At 36.6% G+C, this 7,416-nt stretch overlaps 1 protein-coding gene across 3 annotated transcripts in view; it reads left to right on the top strand.

Annotated features, from left to right (window-relative positions):
* The first annotated feature begins 4,222 nt into the window (after positions 1–4,222).
* The window catches only part of LOC150088228 (uncharacterized), a 107,936-nt gene continuing 104,742 nt past the window's right edge, over positions 4,223–7,416 (top strand). For all 3 annotated transcript variants that reach the window (XM_090370638.1, XM_090370637.1, XM_090370636.1), the window contains exon 1: positions 4,223–4,316. The gene's annotated coding sequence lies outside the window, so the exon portion shown is untranslated. The remainder of the gene's footprint in view (positions 4,317–7,416) is intronic.

Genomic DNA, 7,416 nt, shown 5'->3' with positions numbered 1-7,416 from the left:
GTAGGAAATTAAATAATATACTTCTGTTTATGTATATTGAGAGTTTCAATTTTGTAAATTGAGTAGAAATTATTAGTTTCTCTCAGTGGGGGGGGGGCAATTTTCAAGTGAGATTATTATTATTATTAGCTATATGGTGCAAGGAAGCCTGAGGCTTATGCTGCACCAGCCAAAAAAAAAAAAAAAAAATTCCCCAGTTACCCTAAGAGAGAGAGAGAGAAAAGTAAAAGGGAATCACCAAGAAAGGGAAGAATGCCGATATCCAGCTCAGGACCCTGGGTTTGTTCTTTTGCTTACATAATCCTCCTACCCCAATGAGCAGGCTAGTCATCAGTGGTAGCCTTTGTTCTGTTAGCTAGCAGAACATGTATTCTAACTCTTCCCACAGTTTATAATGTAATGTATTCAAATCCATGTTTCCACAGGGCCAAAGTGAAGACTTGATAAACTCAGAAGCATTTACTTTGAACTATTGGTACAATATTATGCAAGGAAGATATGTCTTGATTAAGTGAAAATCCTCATTCTGCATTATGGAAGTTTACAAGGTGTTTAATACCACTAATATGCATACACTGTGTGCATTACCAGTGTACATTATGAATTTAAAACCACTAATGTATGCATTAGTGGTATAAAGTACCCAAATTAGATTTTCTAACTCTCCTAACTGCCCCTTTTCATTAAAGATGATTACCGTGTAATATGATCAAAATGCCTGAAATCAGTGTTTTCAGATCATTGTAACAAACCACTAACTGTATGAGATAGAAAATTGTAAAAGGATATATTACTAGACCTTCAAGTGCAAAGCAGCTGTTAATAGTATATAAATAACTAAATTAGTGAAAAGAAGATAGTCTGAAAAAAAGTATAATGTGTCTTCATATCAGTTACCAAGTGCAACTGAAATAAAATATTATAAATTAATAAAAGCAAACAGCATAAAGCAATACAAACATACAGTGTAATAAGTAATATGAAACAGATCCACTATGCCAGTATTAATGTGTAAAGATAAGGATGGAAAAAATCTTGTAGCAAGCAAATATCTGAGTCAAACTTGGGCAGGTCAAAAACATTAATACCAGTGTCTCAAAATAAGTTAAAATATATAATCTTTGCAGGAACTGCAGTTATGCTTTTCATTTGGAATATAGCATTTTAATGTTCAACAGATATTTTCAAATGTTTTGAAAGTAGTCACAATGTTATGAAATAAAAAAATAATAATACACATTGGTTGTATATATAATGCCATGTTATAAGGTTGGAGAATAAAAAGGACAGCAGCAAAAAAGTAATGAAGCTGAATTTTAAAAAATACCTAATGTGAGTACGTATTGCTCCAGAGAGGGTGCTGGAAAAGCACAGAAGTGTGACCTTGTCAATCCCACAATCCAGACCAGTTAGCCTTACGTTGTTTTTTTGTATGAACGTCCTCTGTGCATTGTGTCTAACATCATCAGAAACCAAAGAATCAACATCAAGTTTTTTGTAAAGCTGGAGAAGAGTCCCACTGAAACACATGAAACATTACAAACAGCTTATGGTGATGAAGCTCTATCCTGAGAAAAAATCCCTAGAGTCCCAAATTGGTGGAATGTGTACAATTTATTAGCAAGTGACTGCTGAGTAACATTGAACAAGCAAGTAATGCTAACAAATGATTTAAACCACTGTAACAAATGTATTTAGTTCCCTGGGGAGGAAGATGAGTAAGAAAATATTTCCTTATTCAAATTTTGCATTATTTGAATTCAATCATTACTATTTTTGCCATACTGTGTATAACCATGAAATACTCAAGCACAAAAATTAAGATATGCAGTTTCCTGCATAAAAATAAATACTAACAAGATGAATTATTCAGGCAAGCTGTAAAAGTGTAAATGCCCAACTTCAATTTGTAAAGAAAAGAAAATTATTATAATTAATAAAGAAAATTGTGAAAAAGTGGTAAACAAGTACATGCAAAATGAGGTAAAAACATCTTCAGTATCCTTAGATAACTAATAATTTCAAAGTAAGAAGGTAAGAAAATTCAAAATAAAAATGTAAGAAACAGTATTGAAGGTTACTACATACAGGTTTGAAAATCTCATTTTAGGAAGGATGTAGATCCAGAAAGGGTGCAGAGAAGCACAACAAGGTTTGTTGTGCATGGAAACAAAAGAAAAGTAAAAAGGTACACCTATCGAGAGAGACTGGGTTTCCTTAAATTGAAGTCTGAAAACTAGTCATCTGTGTGGTGACTTAGTTGAACACTAAGCAGTTAACTAAAATAAATGTTAACATCATCTTTTCACTTTCTCAGATGACACACAAAAGGGAACAAACATTTAAATTGGAAAAGGATGGTTGTAGATTACATATGCTGAAATTTGCATTCAGCTAAAGTGTAATCAATACTTAGAATAAACAACTGGAATTGGTTTGAGGGTAGGAACTGTGCAAAGTAAGGATTTTAAGCTCCTGGGAATGGATAAGTTTTTCTGGAAAATTTTATCATCTTTTTTTTTTTTTTTTTTTTTTTTTTTTGGACTTAAGTAACATATTAAATTGTTCAATAAATAGTTTAATAGTCTTACTCACATGTGTTAGCTTATTTTTAAATTTAGCTAGAAATTTTCAACTTAATCTATCGGTGATTTGGTGTGAATATTGTAGCACATAACTAATGTAGTGCATGGTAGTTAGATTATAGGGTTTTAATTTTGATAGATAAGTAACTAGAAGGTTCTAATCACATAGGTTGGCATATATTTTTTATTTTTAACTAAGAAATTTTACTTTTAGTAAGGCTATAACTAATTTAAAATGCTACAAATTTAGCAGTATAGCATAACGTATAACATAAACTCAATCGCTTAATATTGCATTTAGGTATATATGATGAGGGATTATATGATGAGAGCCCTGTCGATCAACTCAGCTCTAGAAAGATGGTGCAAGGCTCAAGGGGTTCTGCCCCTTTCAGCCCGGTCTGCACCTGTCAACAGAAGAGACCGCCCCCACAGGAACGGGACACACTTAAATAGAAAAGGTGCATCGATAGCTGATGCTATCAATGCACTGCTAGGTGGGTCGGAAAACCGCTGGCTTGGGGGGACACAAGGACCAAAGTAAATGAAAAAAAAAATAAATAATAAATAAATAGTAATAATCACAGAATAAATAAATAATTTTAATCCCACAGTGAAGAGGAAGATGTAAGTCGGGGTGCCAGCAGAGAGAGAGTAAGAAAAAAAAAAAAAAAAAAAATGGGAGAGTGGTTATCTATCCTGCACAGAGTGAGAAAGTAGAAAAGGTGAGCCAAGGCTGCTCCTAGTTCCAGGGCAGGATCCGGAAACAGTGCAAAACGCAGGTTAGAGAAAAAAAAAAATATTAAGCTTAAGTAAATCGAAAAAAAAAATAATAATAAATAAAAATAATTAAAGAATAAATAAATAATTTTAATGCCACACCCTGGCTACATTGAAGAGGAAGATGTAAGTCGGGTGCCAGCAGAGAGAGAATGGAAAAAAAAAAAAAAAAAAAAAATGGGAGAGTGGTTATCTATCTTGCACAGAGTGAGAAAGAAGAAAAGGGGAGCCAAGGCTGCTCCTAGTTCTACGGTAGGACCCGGAAACAGTGAAGAACGGAGGTTAGAAAAAAAAAAAAAAAAAAAGAACATCAGTAGAAGGAGTGACTTTCAGTTGGCAGTGGAATTGTTAATGATCGGCATTTCCACGTCCACTATGTTTTTAAAGATTAAAACGAAAGAAGAAACAAAATAAAATGAAAGTAAAGAATTAAGTAACTTAAAATTAAATTGTCAAGCATCGGACCGTTCAAAGTCGTTGAAATTTCACCCGACCGATGAGGTGAGTGGTTTTTCTTCGTCTCAGTTCGTTGTTAATGCTCGCGAAATAATGTTTTATTTTTAAATTTTGTTGATTTGCCGTTCCTTTTCTTTCGCGAAATTTCCTTTTAAATTACCTTCTCCCCTTTTAAGCTATATCCGACTTATTCAAATGTCACGTGACATTTTTGTAACTTGAACTTTTAAATTTATTGGGTTTACCTTAGCGTGCCTCGTGTTTCCAGTGCCGTTAGGTACATGGCACCGGGATGACACGGCTGGCACGCAGTGCGTGCCACCCATGCCGGCTGTTTCCGTGTGTTAAGGAGATCATGTGACAATGGGCGGAGTCAACACGCATCAATCACGGCTGTCTCGCCGCCATTTTGAAAGGGGTACCCGTTTCTGAATCTCTGCCCAACTGGCATGACGTTAGTGAGCCGTTTCGGAATTGTGCAGTTTGGAAACAAAGGTGATTAGTTAAAAAATGTTAATATGTTTAGTTATGTGTAATATCAGATTCGATTTCTCATGAAGACCTCTCTAAGGATATTTGAGTTATAAAAAATACCGGGGTAGTTTCTGGACTTTTAGAAGGGTGTGTTAGAAGCAATGTACCAGGGAATCATTAGGCCCTTACTCATCATATAGAAGTAAAAAAACACCACATTTGATCATGGGTGGGCGGGGGCTATAGTCGTCGCAGCCCCTACTTGGGACCGGCCCTGGAAAAATATGTTGTTTGACGTGTAGTTACACAAAACTTGAGTGTAAGATTATAGAAGTTTATTCAAGAGTGATTTTATTAATATCTGATACATTGGGTGGAGCCGGCTGACTTCATTCACGGCCCTTCTGAGCCGTTCTCATTGGCTGTACCCGATACCGAATCTCGACCTAAATAAAACTAAAAAACAGAAAGGGGAAAAAAATGATATTAAAAGAAAGTAAGGTTACTCTCCAAAACTGGGTACAACCTGTACTTTGTCAAGAAAGAGAGAAAGAAGGCAGTGATAGGCTGGTAAAAGCATCTCCCACGAGGGCTTACAATATCGGGATCCCGAATACCAGTCATTTTTTTTTTTTTCTAGTATTCACATACCAGTATTGATACAGAAATACCGGTTTTTTGGTACTAATTTAAAATATAATTGTTTATGATTTAATCAGACATAAAGGGTATACATTCGCCTTTATGTGATTTTATAACTAAAATAAAATCACCTTTATGTGGTTTTATAACCACCAACCAAAAATGATAAATATTTACAAGTATATTAGCATTAGCATTAGTAGAGGCATTTGATGCAAGAAAGCAAGCTTATGCAGCATCAGCCAAAAAAAAAAAATAAATAAAAATAATAATAAATAAATAAAAAATAACCACTTCCACTTCACCCCTCTGTTTGTTCGAAATACCTGTCCAGTTGAGCCTTCAACTTATTTAGGCTATCAACTTCCACGACAAGGGATGGAAGTCTATTCCACCAACCAACCACCGATGGCTAAAGGCAAATTTCCTCATGTCTATCCTACTTTTCTCAATTTGAATTTATGCCCTCTCAGGTGATTATTCTCAACAAGAGGAAGAATCCCATCAGCATTGAGCATGCTCAAACCAGTCAAGGCTTTATACACCTCTATCAGATCACCTTGCCGGTGCCTAGTCTCCAGACACTGTAATTTGCAAAACTTAAGCCGTTCTTCGTAAGAGCACCCCTTTGTTCCATTCACTAATCTTGTTGCCCTTCTCTGTACTCATTCCAGCAGCTCTACATCCTTCTTGAAATGAGGCCTCCAAACATGTATACAGTACTCAAGGTGTGGCCTGACCACTGCCTTATACAAGGGAATAATCACCTCCTTATCCCTGCTAGAAAAATTCCTGTATATCATTGACAAGACACCATGAGCTACTCTTTCAGCCCGTCTGCATGCTCAGAGAACTTCATATCTGCCTGCACAATTACCCCCAGGTCCTTCTCATTCTCTACCACTGTCAGTGTAGTACCACAGAGTTGATACGTTGCTCTGGGGTTGCTGTTTCCCATATGTAGTACTTTACATTTGTCAATGTTAAACTTCATTTGCCACCTCTCAGCCCATCTGCTCAACCTTTCCAGATCCTGTTGCAGTAGCATAGTGTCAGTAGTGTCCTTGACAACACTGCCAACCTTCGTATAGTCTGCAAACTTGGACATTAAGCTTGATAACCCCGGGGGGCTCACATCTAGTGAGTATGGGCTTGGCAAACCCAGGGTCCTGAGCTGGATATCATCATTCTTCTCTTTCTTGGTGATTCCTTTCTACTTCTCTCTCTCTCTCAGGGGGTAACTTGGGAATTTTTTTTTTTTTTTGGCTGGTGCAGCATAAGCCTCAGGCTTCCTTGTACAATATGGCCATTAATAATAATAATAATAATAATATACCATCATCAATATCATTTATAAATACAGAAAACAATAATAGACCCAATACTGAACCCTGAGGGACTCCACTAATAACATTAGTCCACGATGAGCAGTGTCCATTGATTACCACTCTCTGTCTTCTCCCCCTCAACCATCCCTTTATCTATAGCAGCAATTTGCCTCCAATGCCACACTGCTCCAATTTTCCAATTTGTTCAGCAGTCTTCCATGTGCAACAGGATCAAAAGCCTTTCTAAGATCCAAGTATATAATATCAAAGTTATTCCCTGCATCCAGTTCTTTTGTGACTGCATCATAGTATCCAATCAAATTGGTCAGGCAAGACTTCCCCTTAACAAAACCATGCTGTGTCTGAGCTATAAGTGAAGTCTTGTCTAGATGATCCTGCAGTGCTTCTTTAACCAGTGCCTCCATTAATTTTCCAGGAATAGAAGTTAAACTAACAGGTCTATAATTACTTGTGTCGCCCTTTGATCCTCCTTTGTGAATTGGGGTCACATTTGCACATCTCCAGTCCATGGGTACTTCCCCTGAGTCCAAGGAAGCTCTCATAATTATGGCTAAGGGTTTGCTTACTTCCTTTGCTGCCTCCTTTAATATAACTGGATAGATCCCATCCACCCCAGGTGCCTTTCTTGTATTTATCTTCAACAATTTCCCCTCCACTTTACTCTCAGTTATTACAAGATTCTCTAGCTTACTGCCAGAGTTGAATACACCTCTGGCAATCCTCTCGCTGAATAACTCCTCATGTGTGAATGTCGATGCAAAATATTCATTCAGTTTGTTAGCTACCTGAGCAGGATCATTAACAGTTGACCCATCGATATCAAGTGGACCAATCTGATTCATCCCCTTCCTGCTAGAGTTTACATAAGTAAAGAACTCTGCTGTTTTTTTTTGCATCCCTTGCCAAAGATTTCTCGTAATCGGCCTTCACCTGCCTAACCTCCTTTGTAACTTGGTTACAGATCAACTTGTATCTATCATAGGCTTCTGTGTCACGTGTTAATTTGTATGTATCCCATGCATTTTTCTTCTCTGCCATATGTCTCATTAGTTCATCTGACATCCACTTTGGCCTAAACCTGAACAATATTTCTTAGTTGGTATGTAAAGCCTAGTAGCTTCCAAGATAAG

The sequence above is a fragment of the Mastigoproctus giganteus genome, chromosome 3 (genome assembly GCF_048544385.1).
Source record: "Mastigoproctus giganteus isolate SK-2022 chromosome 3, ASM4854438v1, whole genome shotgun sequence".
NCBI lineage: Eukaryota > Metazoa > Arthropoda > Arachnida > Uropygi > Thelyphonidae > Mastigoproctus > Mastigoproctus giganteus.
This window is presented reverse-complemented; position numbering and strand designations above follow the sequence as displayed.